Source organism: Budorcas taxicolor, chromosome 20, assembly GCF_023091745.1.
Source record: "Budorcas taxicolor isolate Tak-1 chromosome 20, Takin1.1, whole genome shotgun sequence".
NCBI classification, from domain to species: domain Eukaryota; kingdom Metazoa; phylum Chordata; class Mammalia; order Artiodactyla; family Bovidae; genus Budorcas; species Budorcas taxicolor.
The window spans coordinates 21797852-21815400 of NC_068929.1; the positions used below are offsets into that span (position 1 = coordinate 21797852).

Genomic DNA, 17549 nt, shown 5'->3' on the forward strand with positions numbered 1-17549 from the left:
CTTTTCCCTATCAGAAGAAGAGAGACTGTCACAACAAATAATTATCTAAAAGCCAGAAATAGTTTGAAAGAGGACAGGGAAAAAAAACTTTACTTTCTTCTTGAACATTTCACCAACTGTGCAATTCAGAAAACACTTCAACCTTATTACTACATGTCAAGAATTTCATACATTAAAGATAAAAAGCAATTTTAACCCAATAAAAGTATTTAAGTACAAATAAAAGGAAAACATTTTTAATAAAAAGTAAATTAAATTAAAAGCAGGTACCTAAACTTGTGGCATATACGTAAATAGTATTTCAACATCTTCCATCAGAAATGGACCTTTCTTTTAGTACTACTGTATTTTGGCTTTTAGTATAATCAAGTTTCTAAGCTAATGATAATGACTGGATACACAAGTTTGTGGGAAATGCACTGATTTGAAATAATATTTCTAATGTGTTGGTTATTTATTATCATTGTAGTACTCTTGCCTGGCAAATCCCATGGATGGAGGAGCCTGCTAGGCTGCAGTCCATGGGGTCGCTAGCAGTCAGACACGACTGAGTGACTTCACTTTCACTTTTCACTTTCATGCATTGCAGAAGGAAATGGCAACCCACTCCAGTGTTCTTGCCTGGAGAATCCCAGAGATGGGGGAGCTTGGTGGGCTGCCGTCTCTGGGGTTGCACAGAGTTGGACACGACTGAAGCGACTTAGCAGCAGCAGCAGCAGCAGCCAGGCTTTAAGGTTATTTAAGATCAAAAATAGAAAAATTGGCCCATCACAAACAAAACCATTCATTCCTAAATTTGAATATATAAACTCATAATTAATATAAAACTAGCAACAAGCTTTGTAAACATTCAGTTGGTTTTCTGTTAGTTATTTAGATTGTTTGCATTTAAGTTAAAATTTTCTCAGCTTTATTAAGGTATAACTAACAAATAAAACTGTAACATATTTAAAGTATGCAACATGACTTGACATGCATAAATAATGTGAGAGGACTCCCTTAACTGTGTTAATGAACACATCCACCACCTCAAATATTTAACATTTTCCCTTTTGTGAGAACATTTAAGTTTTACTTTGTTAGCAGTTTAGTTGTACAATACAGTGCTATCAACTATAGTTACCATGTTATACATTAGATCCTTAGAGCTTATTCATCTTATAATTGCAAGTTGGTATTTTTTTTTTTACCAGTTTCTTCCGATTTTCCATACCTCCCAGCCCCTGGCAAACACATTCTATTCTTTGTTTCTATAAGTTTGGCTTAAAAACAAACAAACAAACAAACAAAGACTTCACCTGTAACTTATACTTGTCTTTCTGTGTCTAGCTTATTTCACTTAGCATAATATCCTGCAGTTTCATATGCTTTGCTGTAAATGACAGTGTTTCCTTCTTTCTCGTGGCTGAAACATACTCCATTGTGCATACAGACCACATTGTCTTGATCCACTCACCCACAGATGGACATTTAGGTTGTTTCCTGAGTGGCTCTCATGAATAACACTGCAAAGATGAGACAACTACAAATATCCTCTGAGATAAGGTTTTCATTTCCTTTGAATATATACCGAAAAGTGGGATTTCTGGGTCATATGGTAATTCATACCACAGAGTAGCCACCATACGTCTTTTGACTGGAGAATTTAGTCTGTTTACATTTTAAGTAATTATTGATAATTACGAACTTACTATTTCTATTTTGTTCATTGTTTTCAGGTTGTCTAGTAATTTCTTTTTTTCTTGCTATCCTCCTTTGTAACTTGATGATTTTTCTGTAGTGCTATGCTTTGATTCCCTTCCCTTTGTCTTTTGTGTATCTATCATAGGTTTTTGCTCTGTGATCACCATAAAACATTTTGCATTTTGCGCTTACATAAAACATCGTATATTTATAACAGTTTTAAGCTGACAACAACTTCATATACATATAAAGCTCTACATTTTTACATTCCCCCTCAACATTTTTGTTTCTGATATTACAGTTTACATTTTTACATTGTGTATCCATTAACAAATTATTGTAGTTGTCACTTTTAATATTTTTGTCTTTTAATCTTCACACTAGGGTTCTAAGTGATTTACCTACTACTATTATAACATTATTCTGATTTTATCTATGTATTTATTTATACGTGTTATATGTATTATATAAAATATGTATTATATAAAACATATGTATTAATATGTATTATATAAAACATATAATACATATTATATTTTCATGTTATCCTTTTCCTAATTAATATCCATTCATTTCAGCTTAAAGAAATTCCTTTAACATTTCTTTTACAGCCTGTAGAGTGGTGATAAACTCCTTCAGCTTTTGTTTGTCTGGAAAACCCATTTTCTCTCCTTCAGTTCTGAAGGACAACTTTGCTTGGTAGAGAGTTCTTGGCAGTATTTTTCTTATAGCACTTTGAATATACCATGTTACTGCCTTCCAGTCTACAAAATTTCTCATAGTCTTATGGGGGCTCCCTTGTGTGTACCAAGTTGCTCTTCCCTTGCTGTTTTTACAGTCCTCTCCTTGTCTTTAACTTTTGACAATTTACTTATGTGTCTTGGTGTGAGTCTTTTTGGATTCCTTTTATTTGGAACTCTCTGGGCTTCCTGGATCTGGATCTGTTTCTTTCGCCAGGTTAAGGAAGTTTTCAGCCATTACTTCTTCTTCTTCTTTTTTTTTTTTAAATAACTTTGACTTTTATGTACTTATTATTGAAGAAATTCACCCTACTTACAAGTGAAATACTGTGAGTTTATAAATGAAATTAAAAATCTGAATTGCTGCCACTTTTAGCTAACACCTTCTAAAGGGTTTGAGTTACTGTGTTTTAAAAAGGAAAATAACAACATGCAGAATTTTAAGCAAACAATATTTCAGAGAAAAAAACAGTACAAAGGAAATGTATTTTAAAAAGAAAAACACAGTATTTCAACATAAAGTACTTCAACCTAAACAAATACATTTTTGCGAAAGGCAAACCTCTAGAAAATTTATTAATTTTGTACCAGCCATTTATTTGCAAAAAACAGACAAAATTTAATTCTTCTTCTTTCCAAAATTGATGATTTACCCAAGAATGCAGCTTTGAATTCCAAGGTTATGTTTCTTCAGTGAGAAGATAATTATAATTATTTATGTGGAATATTCATTATCTTGGTTACACAAAGGTCCAAGGGACTAGGAGGCCAGTCCCTGCTAGCACAAAGAAGTCTGGAAAAACACTGCTTTGCCATATGTTCAGATACTGGCAAAAGGAGCTTTCTTTGTTGGTACTGTCTAACAGGAAGGACTTTTAACCACTTCCCTGACAGGCATTGCTACTGCCTCTGAAGTACAAATAAGTAATTTTCAATTTGAGGCTTTGGTTAACCAATTATCATTGAGGCTGCATGCACCTTGTTTTGTTTTGTTTTTTCATTATTCCACTTCATTTACATTTATTAAACTGTCTATGCAGCAACCAACAAAAAGGTAAAAGCTAAAATTCTCTCATTAACTGATTTAACATAAATTAAGCATTCATCTGGAGATATCTGATCACTTGAGCTATCTCTTCTAGTCATCACTGTAGATCATTCAGCATCTGGCTCTGATGTAAGAAGTTCAAATGCATCTTCTTGCACTTTCCCTTAACTAACAGTCACAATCATTACCTAAAAGAGTCAAAGTCCCTTCTATACTTTGGAGCGAGGAATTAGAGCAATGCAAATAAGAACTGACTTTTAGAGACACTGATACTCACGGCAAACTTAACGATAAAAAATTTAATAGATCAAAAGATATATAGTGTCCATGGCCAATAACCTATGATGTATGAGTATGTTTGGAAGAAAGTGATAACAAGAAACAAATCACTTAAAGCCTTTGGAGGTAAGAAGGCTATCTTGGGGACTTTCCCTGTTGGGCCAACAGTTAAGACTCTGCACTCCCAATGCAGGCAGCCTGGGATTCAATCTCTGGTCTGGGAACTAAGATCCCACATACCACAACTAACTCTGCACAGCTAAGCCCATGTGCTGCAACAAAGACTCAGCACAGCCAAAATAAAGATAATTAAGAAATGTATTTTAAGAAAAAAAAGGTTATCTTTTGAGTCATAATTCCCCAGGGGTGGGGGTATCATCCAAACTTCTCAACTTTCCCTGAAAATTCCATTAAGACCTCAGTTTAGGAAAACTGAGAGGAGAGAGTTGGGTACTGCTGCTGCTGCTGCTAAGTCGCTTCAGTCGTGTCCAACTCTTTGTGACCCTACAGACTGTGGCCTGCCAGGCTGCTCCGTCCATGGGATTCTCCAGGCAAGAATACTGGAGTTGCCATTCCCTCCTCCAGGGGATTTTCCCAACCCACGGATCAAACCTGTGTCTCTTGTATCTCCTGCATCGACAGGTAGGTTCTTTACCACTAGTGCCATTTTCAGTTCTGTTCAGTTCAGTTGCTCAGTTGTGTCCAAATCTTTGTGACCCCATGGACTGTAGCACACCAGGCTTCCCTGCCCATCACCAACTCCCAGAGTTTACTCAAACTCATGTCCATTGAGTCGGTGATGCCGTCCAACCATCTCACCCTCCGTTGTCCCCTTCTCCTCCCGCCTTCAATCTTTCCCAGCATCAGGGTCTTTTCAAATGAGTCAGTTCTTCGCATCAGGTCAGCCATTACTTCTTTAAAAATAGTTTAGGGTGTGTCAAGACCTATCAATGTCTCGAAGGGATAACTGCATTGAACACCGAGACGCTGGATGATTGGAAGCTGAATCAGAAAGCAGCTATTGTTGTTCAGTTGCTCAGTCATGTCCGACTCTTTGTGACCCCATGGACTACAGCACGTCAGGCTTCCCTGTCCTTCAGCATCTCTCAGAGCTTGCTCAAACTCATGTCCATCAAGTCAGTGATGCCATCCAACCATCTTATCCTCTGCTGTTCCCTTCTTCTCCTGCCTTCAATCTTTCCCAGCATCAGGGTCTTTTCTAATGAGTCAGCTCTTCACATCAGGCGGCCAAAGTATTGAAACTTCAGCATCATTCATTCCAATCAATATTCAGGGTTGACGTACTTTAGGGTTGATTGGTTTGATCTCCTTGCAGACTTTATTGGGCTCCAAAATCACTGCAGATAATGACTATTTGCCATGAAATGATGGGACTAGATGCCATGATTTTAATCTTTTGAATGTTGAGTTTTAAGCCAGTCTCATTCTCCTCTTCACTCTTCTCTTTCACCTTCATCAAGAGGCTCTTCAGTTCCTCTTTGCTTTCTGTCATAAAGGTGGTATCATCTGCATATCTGAGGTTATCGATATTTCTCCCAGCAAAATCCTGATTCCAGCTCGTGCTTCATCCAGCCCAGCATTTTGCATGATGTACTCTGCAAATAAGTTAAATAAGCAGGGTGACAATATACAGCCTCGATGTACTCCTTCCCCAACTTTGAACCACTCTGCTGTTCCATGTCCAGTTCTAACTCTTGCTTCTTGACCTGCATACAGGAGGAGTATGGTAGTTTGTCAGGAGGCAGGTAAGGTGGTTTGGTATTCCCACATCTTTTTTTTTTTTTTTTTTTTACTATTTATTTAGGTGTGCTCTGCCTCATTTGAGAAAGGATTATAGAGAATTATGACTTTTTGTAGAGCATAGACAATTCTACTGTATTAAGTTTCTGTAATGCTCATTGGGTACAATCAACTGACTGCTTTTTAGGAGACACAATTTTTCATCAAGCGTACCACCATTGATAGTAACACTGTTGTTTGAGCAGCTAGTTAATCCAATGACATTAGGTCCTTTCTTTTTTTTTTTTTTATTTACTTTGTGCCTTCTGGCTTTTATTTTATCTTTTTTTAATTTTAAAATCTTTAATTCTTACATGTGTTCCCAAACATGAACCCCCCTCCCACCTCCCTCCCCATAACATCTCTGTGGGTCATCCCCATGCACCAGCCCCAAGCATGCTGTATCCTGCGTCAGACATAGACTGGCGATTCAATTCTTACATGATAGTATACATGATAGAATGCCATTCTCCCAAATCATCCCACCCTCTCCCTCTTCCTCTGAGTCCAAAAGTCCGTTATACACAGCTGTGTCTTTTTTCCTGTCTTGCATACAGGGTCGTCATTGCCATCTTTCTAAATTCCATATATATGTGTTAGTATACTGTATTGGTGTTTTTCTTTCTGGCTTACTTCACTCTGTATAATCGGCTCCAGTTTCATCCATCTCATCAGAACTGAATCAAATGAATTCTTTAAGAACTTTTCAGTTTGTTGTGATCCACACAGTCAAAGACATTAGGCAGCAGCTAAGCTGTTTCAAAAGTATATAGTTAAGCTTCTTGCAGGGAGAAGCTAGCAGGTGGGTGTTTTTCCTGTTTTCGGTAGCCGTGGGGTTGGGGAGAGAAAAGTGGGTGCTCCTGCGCTCATTAAGAGCTGCTTCTTTGTGTGCTATAGTCCTGTGGGGCTCATGAATGCAAGCCCCAGCGGCTATCAGAGCCAGGTGATTCAGTCCATTTTGGCAGCTGCTGCAAAAGCTGGGGCACAAGATGCATGTACAAGCTTTTTGCAGGGAGATACCAGCAACTCAGAGTGGTCTGGAGGGAGAAGGTAGATAGGTGTCTGCTGGTTTATCCAATGTCCACGGAGGGTTGCTGCTGTCCCCTAGACAGTGTGCTAAATTGAAGCCTGACCCATAGGCAGCAACTTTCAAAGTATGCAGGTAGGCCCCTTTCAGGGAAATGGGCAATTTCATCTGCTCCCTCTGCACAGATGGAGTGAGTATACCTGTCCATTAACAAGCACATCTTTGTTTGCTATAGTCTTGTGTGTCTCATGGATGTAAGCCCAAATGGCTTTAACAGCTATGTGTTTTGGGGGCCCATTCCTTAGGTGGGAGTCTCAGAAGAAAGGGTGCTAAGCACGGCATCCACACTCTTTGCTCCTCAGCGGGCAAATCCAATGATCAGATTACATTTGATAAAAGTGATGAGCAGCAATTAATTCTTCTAAAATTTAGATTGTAAAGAATATCACAATAATGAATAAGGAAAATGATAAGAAATTGTTTTGGTGAGATAACAGAGGAAAAGTGTGACTCAAACAAACAAAAACCCTCATCTCATTTTAACTCCTTTAACCTTTTTCCTCTCTGGAGGTAAACCCAGTTTTAAATGGGACTTGTCTTAGTGACTGGTGACATGACTCAGAAGGTTAACTACTCACAACTAATTCTACACTTTTAAATATGTACCCAGTAGGTTATGATGAATCTCAGAAGAACCTGACCACAAGTATACCCAAAAATAATGAATAATAGCACTTTACTTATATATAACTTTAAAAAAGCTTAGATATAATGCTTTAAAAGTCAGATAAAGGTCAAAATAGTAGAAAATATGTACCAAAACTAAGGTTAAACCCAGTCCTCGGCTTTGTACAGAAGTATATAAGAAGCAATCCTTTCAGACTGAGAAAGGTGGGAGGCTTGAAATTTGAGATACTACTTTTTTGTAAGACTCATCTAAAATCAAGGTTTTGAAAACCAAAGATTTATAGCATAAACTAACAAAAATTTCTAGCACAATTAATAAATAAATACCTATAGTTAGAGATGCTCACTAGCTTATGGTTAGAGTATAGTTTCTGGGGAGCTCAAAACACACAAATGATTCACTTTCATCCTTACTACACTTTTCTAGAGAAGCATGGCAGATTTCATATTTTCTCAGTTTTTACAAAGGTAGAGATCAATACCAAAGGGCCACCCTGGTAGCTCAGCTGATAAAGAATCTGCCTGCAATGCAGGAGACCCCAGTTCAATTTGGATTGGGAAGATTCCCTGGAGAAGGGAATACTCCAGTATTCTGGCCTGGAGAATTCTATGGACAGAGGAGCCTGGCAGGCTACAGTCCATGGGGTCACAAAGAGTCAGACATGACTGAGTGATACCAAAGAAGAGTTGGACACAACTGAGCAATACCAAAGAAGGTACAACAGAAAAGGCATCTCTAAGTGTTATGCTGTTGTGTTTCAAGTGCCTTTTTATATTCCTAGACTATGACAGTTATGTGAAAACATCAGATACAAAGCAATAAACATACTAAAATTACAAATATGTGCCAATGAATACATGGGTAAATTACCTTGTTAGAAGTTAAGAGCTGTGCAGCCAGCCATAGGATTTGGGGTAATTTATTATTTCTAGGAAATATTATTGTTTACTAATTTTTAAATAAAACAAAGGAAAAAAATCAAGTAAGGTCATAGTGTATAGGCCAAGCCATAGAGTCACAAAAGTGCCCCAAAATTACACTGGCAGATATAAGCTTCTGAGCTTCAGGCAGTCCTGACTGGGGACAGGACTGCTCCTGGTCTGATTAAAGGCAGCCACAAATGAGTTAGGTATGAAAGAGGTCAAATAACTGGCATAAAACTTGGCTCAACAGGGACCTTTCATTGTGGATGGTGGTAAACCCATTCAACCACATCTTTTCCTTTGGGGAGGCAGAAATGCTAGTAGATAAATAAACAATGGTACGTTGATGAAGCTCAGGATATATCCTTTCCAATCTTGTAAACCAAAGATCTCATAAGACTATATCACTGACGATACAAAGCTTCTGTGTAAACCTGCAATAAGATCCAGTTTCAGAAGGCAATATGTGACTGTTTTTTCCTTGCAACCTTAAAGAATGAGACTAATTCGGTTTCACAGAGGAAAAAAGATGATACTAAAAATGGTTTACACATAATTTAACAGAGTTAAGATATCTAGGACAAACTGGTACATACGTCTACAAAGAAATTATGTTACCTATTAAGCACATACTAGGTGCCTGATAAGTAACTGAATGAACAATAAAACCATAAAAGCATTAAATATTTAAAAAGGAATTCCCAATACTAAACCACATTGATTCTTTTCCTTTTTTTTAACTGTTTCTTATACATATTGCCATTTAACTCCTTAAGTGCTTTTGCTATTTTAGAATTTCAAGCATTTAATTTTTCAGTTTATTCTGAATATCTTATTTTTCTATCAGGGATCCAACATGTTCACTTAAAATATATTATTATAAGGTTTCACTGTATTCTTTTTAAAGGAAATATTTCACGTGTATAAATAAACGTGGCGGTGGTAGTTTAGACGCTAAGCATGTCCGACTCTTGCGACCCTATGGAATGCAGCCTGCCAGGCTCTTCTGTCCATGGGATTCTCCGGGCAAGAATAGTAGAGTGGGTTGTCATTTCCTTCTCCAGAGGATCTTCCCGACCCAGGGATTGAACCTGGGTCTCCTACATTGCAGACAGATTCTTTACCAACTTAGCTATGAGGGAAGCCCATAAATAAATATAGCTAATAATATAATATATGCCCATGTGCCCACCATCCAACTTAAGAAATAAAACACTACAAATATGACCAACTTAAGAAAGAAAACACTACAGGTATGACCACCATCCAATTTAAGAAAATTAAAACTACAGATATGACCAAGAAAATACTGTGACGCCCTGTCCACACTGTCCTTCCCCAGCAGCAACAACTACATGCATGTTTTTATACTTATATTACATCTTTATAGATCCATAAACAAAACAGCAGTGGTTTTTTAAAACTTTAATATGTTCATCTCCTAAGACCTTTAAAAACTATGTACCACCATGCTTATTTGACACTTAAATAATGGCAGTTTACTGTTGATTGAATGCATGCTTCAAACATTTTTGTCAAAGCTTTGGACTGCAGTTTAGTTTATTCAATTTATGGAAAATATAACCATATAACTTAATTGGCAAAACCAGTTCCCAATGTCAAATCCAATCACCCAAATCTGTCAGAAAAAAAGTCTAACTTAATTTTTAAATTCAAATAAATGTGTTATTATATGTGCCCATGACAACTTTCTCACTTGTGGGATTTTAATTTTAAGATAGATAAGTGGATAGCTAGGTAGACAGAGACACTATAAGGCTTGGGGTCTTTGTCACCTGAATAAAATAATGGGTTGCCCCTTTCAGTAATTTTTATTGAAGCTTTCTGTTTTGTTCTCAAGGGATTTTCCCTCAGGACAGATTCTCCAATGTCTCATTGTTTGGTGCCCTCATTTTTAAATTCCAAGGCAATGCACCATAGTTAGATTTAGGGTGGACAAGAAGTAAGCTTTTCTTCTGAAAGACAGATGATTATGAAAGAAGAAAGAACGGAGTACTGGCAGACCAGAAGGATCTCTGGCAAATCTTTTTTAGGAAGGACTACATTTGGAAAGGGAGAACATGGAAATTAATTGCTTTAAAGCTGTCCATACCTGTATATCCCACAGGAAGTCTCTGTGTACCCAGGGTACAGGTATCACAATTTCAAATCCACCGATCGAAAGCAGGGGTTGACAAACTAGGATCCAGTTGCTGCTTGCCTTGTAAATAAAGTTGTGTTGGGCGTAGTCACACTCACTGGTTTACAGATTGTCCATGAGCACTTTCAGAGAAAAACTGGCAGGGTTAAACAGCTGCAACAGAGATTGTCTCACAATGGCCAAAATATTTATCTGGTGCTCTGAAGAAAAAGTTCTGCTACTCCTCAGCTACAGCATTGTGTATGTGGTTTCTCAAATTCTTTCTTTAAATCAAAGTTATGTAAGGCCACGTTGTCCTAAAAGGCTTATTATGAAAAATATTATTTTCTTCTCCTAGGAAACAACTACTTTATATTCTTCTGGCTGGTATTTACAGTACAGGTCAAATCAGGGAGCCACAAAAGTGTTGACAGCTATCAAGAAGACTTTGTCCCAACCCCTCCATAACATTCTTCTATTATCACTGCTTTATTTTTCAGTTTTAAGCATTATATACTAACTCCTCATTACTGAAAATGAGGATGGCTCATTCCCAGGTGGCTCAGTGGTAAAGAATCCGCCTGCCAACACAGGAGATGCGAGTTCAATTCCTGGGCTGGGAAGATCCCTTGGAGACGGAAATGGCAACCCATTCCAGTATTCTTGCCTGGAAAATTCCATGGACAGAGGACCCTGGTGGGTTACAGTCCAGTCCATGAGACTGCAAAGGGTCGGGCATGACTGAGCGAATGAGCATATCCTCAATATAGCTGTAGGTCAATATTCAATATTTATATTAGTATTATGAATAAACACTATCAAAAAGTGAGTTTTCTGTATACTAGGATTACTTTTCCTTTTCCTACCCGAGGTTTTTCTTGGAAATAATGACATTTATTTATTTCCCACATACTTATCTGTAATTCAACTTTATATGTTCAGTATGTATGTGTTCATTTAATCCCTTTATTTTTCAGAATGTACCTCTTCCTTCATATTTGTCTGAAAAACAGCCTGTACTATGTTCCTTTCTCCATGAATAAAACCTCCAGTTTTCCATTGGGTAGAGAAGTTGTATGGTTTTCAGACTTTCACAAAGGGAATTTAACAGCGTCCTTTTCTTTTTCTTCAGGAGATTTAACACTGATACAATGCTATCATTTAATACATGGTTCATGTTCAAATTTAAAGAAATATCCCAAAGCTATCCTTTATAGCTTTATATCCTTTATAGCAACCCCAGGTCCAAGGAGTGGTGGCTGCATGGGCGCAAGAGGGCCAAGAGGAGCTACTCCATGTTCAAGGTCAGGAGGGGTGGTGGTGAGGAGATACCCCTTGTCCAAGGTAAGGAGCAGCAGCTGCACTTTGCTGGAGCAGACATGAAGAGACACCTCACATCCAAGGTAAGAGAAACCCAAGTAAGATGGCAAGCGTTGCAAGAGGGCATCAGGGGGCAGGCACACTGAAACCATAATCACAGAAAACTAGTCAATCTAATCACACTAGGACCACAGCCTTGTCTTAACTCAATGAAACCAAGCCATGCCTGCGGGGCAACCCAAGACGGGCGGGTCATGGTAGAGAGGTCTGACAGAATGTGGTCCACTGGAGAAGGGAATGGCAAACCACTTCAGTATTCTTTCCTTGAGAACCCTAAGAACAGTATGAAAAGGCAAAATGATAGGATACTGAAAGAGGAACTCCCCAGGTCAGTAGGTGCCCAATATGCGACTGGAGATCAGTGGAGAAATAACTCCAGAAAGAATGAAGGGATGGAGCCAAAGCAAAAACAATACCCAGTTGTGGATGTGACTGGTGATAGAAGCAAGATCCGATGCTGTAAAGAGCAATATTGCATAGGAACCTGGAATGTCAGGTCCATGAATCAAGGCAAACTGGAAGTGGTCAAACAGGAGATGGCAAGAGTGAATGTCAACATTCTAGGAATCAGTGAACTAAAGTGGACTGGAATGGGTGAATTTAACTCAGATGACCATTATATATACTACTGTGGGCAGGAATCCCTTAGAAGAAATGGAGTAGCCATCATAGTCAACAAAAGAGTCCGAAATGCAGTACTTGGATGATGCAATCTCAAAAACGACAGAATGATCTCTGTTCATTTCCAAGGGAAACCATTCAATATCACAGTAATCCAAGCCTATGCCCCAACCAGTAACGCTGAAGAAGCTGAAGTTCTATGAAGACCTACAAGACCTTTTAGAGCGAACACCCAAAAAAGATGTCCTTTTCAGTATAGGGGACTGGAGTGCAAAAGTAGGAAGTCAAGAAACACCTGGAGTAACAGGCAAATTTGGCCTTAGAATATGGAATGAAGCAGGGCAAAGGCTAATAGAGTTTTGCCAAGAAAATGCACTGGTCATAGAAAACACCCTCTTCCAACAACACAAGAGAAGACTCTACACATGGACATCACCAGATGGTCAACACAGAAATCAGATTGATTATATTCTTTGGAGCCAAAGATGGAGAAGCTCTATACAGTCAGCAAAAACAAGACTGGGAGCTGACTGTGGCTCAGATCATGACCCCTTATTGCCAAATTCAGACTTAAATTGAAGAAAGTAGGGAAAACCACTAGACCATTCAGGTATGACCTCAATCAAATCCCTTATGATTATACAGTGGAAGTGAGAAATAGATTTAAGGGCCTAGATCTGATAGATAAGAGTGCCTGATGAACTATGGAATGAGGTTCATGACATTGTACAGGAGACAGGGATCAAGACCATCCCCAAGAAAAAGAAATGCAAAAAAGCAAAATGGCTGTCTGAGGAGGCTTTACAAATAGCTGTGAAAAGAAGAGAAGCGAAAAGCAAAGGAGAAAAGGAAAGATGTAAGCATCTGAATGCAGAGTTCCAAAGAATAGCAAGGAGAGTTAAGAAAGCCTTCCTCAGTGATCAATGCAAAGAAATAGAGGAAAACAACAGAATGGAAAGACTAGAGATCTGTTCAAGAAAATTAGAGATACCAAGGGAACATTTCATGCAAAGATAGGCTTGATAAAGGACAGAAATGGTCTGGACCTAACAGAAGCAGAAGATATTATGAAGAGGAGGCAAGAATGCACAGAAGAACTGTACAAAAAAGATCTTCACGACCAAGATAATCATGATGGTGTGATCACTCACCTAGAGCCAGACATCCTGGAGTGTGAAGTCAAGTGGGCCTTAGAAAGCATCATTACGAACAAAGCTAGTGGAGGTGATGGAATTCCAGTTGAGCTATTTCAAATCCTGAAAGATGATGCTGTGAAAGTGCTGCACTCAATATGTCAGCAAATTTGGAAAACTCAGCATTGGCCACAGGACTGGAAAAGGTCAGTTTTCATTCTAATCCCGAAGAAAGGCAATGCCAAAGAATGCTCAAACTACTGCACAATTGCACTCATCTCACACGCTAGTAAAGTAATGCTCAAAATTCTCCAAGCCAGACTTCAGCAATACGTGAACTGTGAACTTCTAGATGTTCAAGCTGGTTTTAAAAAAGGCAGAGGAACCAGAGATAAAATTGCCAACATCCGCTGGATCATCGAAAACACAAGAGAGTTCCAGAAAATCATCTATTTCTGCTTTCTTGACTATGCCAAAGCCTTTGACTGTGTGGATCACAATAAACTGTGGGAAATTCTGAAAGAGATGGGAATACCAGACCACCTGACCTGCCTCTTGAGAAATCTGTATGCAGGTCAAGAAGCAACAGTTAGAACTGGACATGGAACAACAGACTGGTTCCAAATAGGAAAAGGAGTCCATCAAGGCTGTATATTGTCACCCTGCTTATTTAACTTATACGCAAAGTACATCATGAGAAATGCTGGGCTGAGGAAGCACAAGCTGGAATCAAGATTGCTGGGAGAAATATCAATAACCTCAGCTATGCAGATGACACTACCCTAATGGCAAAGTGAAGAGGAACTAAAAAGTGTCTTGATGAAAGTGAAAGTGGAGAGTGAAAAAGGTGGCTTAAAGCTCAACATTCAGAAAACTAAGATCATGGCATCTGGTCCCATCACTTCATGGGAAATAGATGGGGAAACAGTGGAAACAGTGGCAGACTTTATTTTTTTGGGCTCCAAAATCACTGCAGATGGTGACCACATCCATGAAATTAAAAGATGTTTACTCCTTGGAAGGAAAGTTATGACCAACCTAGATAGCATATTCAAAAGCAGAGACATTACTTTGCCAACAAATGTTCGTCTAGTCAAGACTATGGTTCTTCCAGTGGTCATGTATGGATGTGAGAGTTGGACTGTGAAGAATGGTGAGCACCGAAGAATTGATGCTTTTGAACTGTGGTGTTGGAGAAGACTCTTGAGAGTCCCTTGGACTACAAGGAGATCCTACCAGTCCATTCTAAAGGAGATCAGTCCTGGGTGTTCTGTGGAAGGACTGATGCTAAAGCTGAAACTCCAGTACTTTGGCCACCTCATGTGAAGAGTTGACTCATTGGAAAAGACTCTGATGCTGGGAGGGATTGGGGGCAGGAGGAGAAGGGGACGACAGAGGATGAGATGGCTGGATGGCATCACCGACACGATGGATGTAGTTTGAGTGAACTCCAGGAGTTGGTGATAGACCGGGAGGCCTGGAGTGTTGCAATTCATGGGGTCGCAAAGAGTCAGACACGACTGAGCGACTGAACTGAACTGATCCTTTATAGCTAAGTTTTCCCCCATTCAGGACCACATGTCACATTTAGTTGTTATGTTGATTAGGTTTTCTTTGTCGTTCATTACACTGACATGACTAGCCCGGCATTTCATGAGGTTTTTCTGGTTATTTCCTTGTGAACTGATTAAGGCTGTTAGTTAAAAAAAGAAAAAAAAAACAACTACATGAATGATGTTTTACTCTCACTGCATTATACAAAGAGGCATACTGTGATGTGAAGTCTGTTCTACTTGATACAACTTTTGACTAACTGGTTAAGGTGGTATGGTGAAATTTGTCCACTATAAAGTTACTTTCTTCCCCTTTGTAATTAATAAGTAATCTGTAGGGCCATACCTTGAGACCATGTAAATATCCTATTCCCCAACAAAATCTGATCCAATGGTTTTAATATCCACTAATGATTTTTCCTTGAATCGATTATCACAATGACTGTTGAAAAATGGTGACTTTCCAACTCTATTATTTCTTCTACATTTATTGGTTAATACCTAATTGCTTCTTAAACAGATTTTCAACCAGGTTACTGTTTTTAGCATCAGCCTCAACTCCACTTTCAGGTTCCTGGCACTGCTAATTGCTGAGCATTCTGGGGTTCTGTGGTTTAAACTGGCTTCCTTCTAAGCTTTCTTCTCTGCTAGGAGTGATGCTTCTTAGTTTTGCTAAGTTTGCCAACATTTGCTCATCTGCTTTTCCAGTTTCTAAAACATTGTTACTGCTTTTGTGTCTTCAATTTTTCATTGACCTTGTAAATTTATGCTTTTAAAAATAAACGCTTCACTTTCATTTTCATTAAGCTCAAAAGGAGAAAGTAAACTCCTATGTCTAACCAACTAACTTTACTTAGAAGTCCATTTTTCTTTCCCTGCTTTCAAACTTTATATAAACGATACTGCTTTAGTCACTCAGACATGTCTGACTCTTGGACTGTAGACCATAGGCTCCCCTGTCTATGGGGTTTATCAGGAAAGAATACTGGAGTGGGTTGTTTTTCCTTCTCCAGGGGATCTTCCCAACCCAGGGATCGAACCTGCATCTCCTGTGTCTCCTGCACTGCAGGCAGTTATTTACCTGCTGAGCCGTTGGGGAAGCCCATAAATGGTACTGCAATCTTCTGCAATTTGCTCTTTTTACTCAATATTATGTTTCTGAGATTTATCCATCTTGGTACATGCATCTCTAGCTCATTCACTTTAAATGAATGATGTTACAACTCAGAGTATGAAGTTGGTACAATTTTTTAATCTAATTCCACCGTATTTCCAATAGTGATACTGTGAGCTTTAGGGCAGGGGGTTTATTTTTGCATAAGAACATACACTCCCCATATAACTCTGTAGAAAAATAGGATTATATATGCAAAACGTTAATCCTAAAACATTTCGATTCTGTAACTTATAGAACGAGCTAATAATACTAGGCACCAAGAACATGCTCAACAAATGTCAGTCACCTGGAGACAACAGTGAGATGGGCCTCAGAAATTCAGAAAGAAGAGCCCTCTTTGAAAGTTAAACTGCAAGACAGGCCAGGGCAGAGATATGAAGAGTAAAACAAAAGAAGAGCTGCAGGGCCAGCAACATTTGACCATAATATAATTACTGTAATAGCAAAATAAATAATAGGTCAATTAGAAAAGAGAAGCAAAGAAAAAAGGGAATCATAAAAACAAATGCTGACAATCCATGAAAACACTGTTCATGGGAAGAAAAACCTTAACAAGCACGTGGCAACTTTTTTCTATTCGAAATCATAAGGCTATTCGTGTGGTCAGATTATCCTTATGGTGAAATGGACACAACAGGTGATTCTGGGCCTGATGCAATTAAACATTAATTTTACTACTTTTCTCATCCAAATATCATACTCATATCCTACTGCTTTTTCCTATGCCAATTTAATTTCTTACTATAAATTAATATACTGGAATTCTAGCAACACTTACAAACTCTCTTGTGTTTTAGTCAGTGTGATATCTTTCAGAGCCAAATCACTTTGGACACGGACAAAAAATGAGTCATTGGAGCCTTCAGCCCAGATCTGAGAACATGGCCAAGTTAACAAGCTGCTACCTCACAGCTCCGGCCTCTCCTTCGACTACAGTATCACCATGCAGCTCCATTCTCTACTCGTTTCAAGAATTTCTTCTTCCTCTTTCATGGAGCATGCTTGTGGGGTCATGTCCATCTCTTTGTGACCCATGGACTGTGGCCCACCAGGCTCCCCTCTCCATGTGACTTTCCAGGCAATACTGGAGTGGGTTGCCATTTCCTTCTGCAGGGGATCTTTCTGACCCAGAGACTGAATCTGTGTCTCTTGGGTCTCCTGCATTGTCAGGCGGGTTTTTTTTTTGTTTTTTTTTTTTTACCAGCTGAGCCACCAGAGGAGCCCTTCGATGAGCATATGTATTAAAAAGGAAGTGAGTATGCTCTAATATTACTGCTTTCTTCTACTGTCTGTAAACCTACTTGCTGAGTCATATATTTTGTCAATGCATTGATCCACTTTTTCAAACAGAAAACTG

General features: G+C 38.7%; 1 protein-coding gene across 1 annotated transcript in view; it reads right to left on the minus strand.

Annotated features, from left to right (window-relative positions):
- NDUFAF2 (NADH:ubiquinone oxidoreductase complex assembly factor 2) overlaps positions 1-17549 on the minus strand; it is a 174763-nt gene that overhangs the window by 26079 nt on the left and 131135 nt on the right. The gene's annotated exons all lie outside the window — the stretch shown is intronic.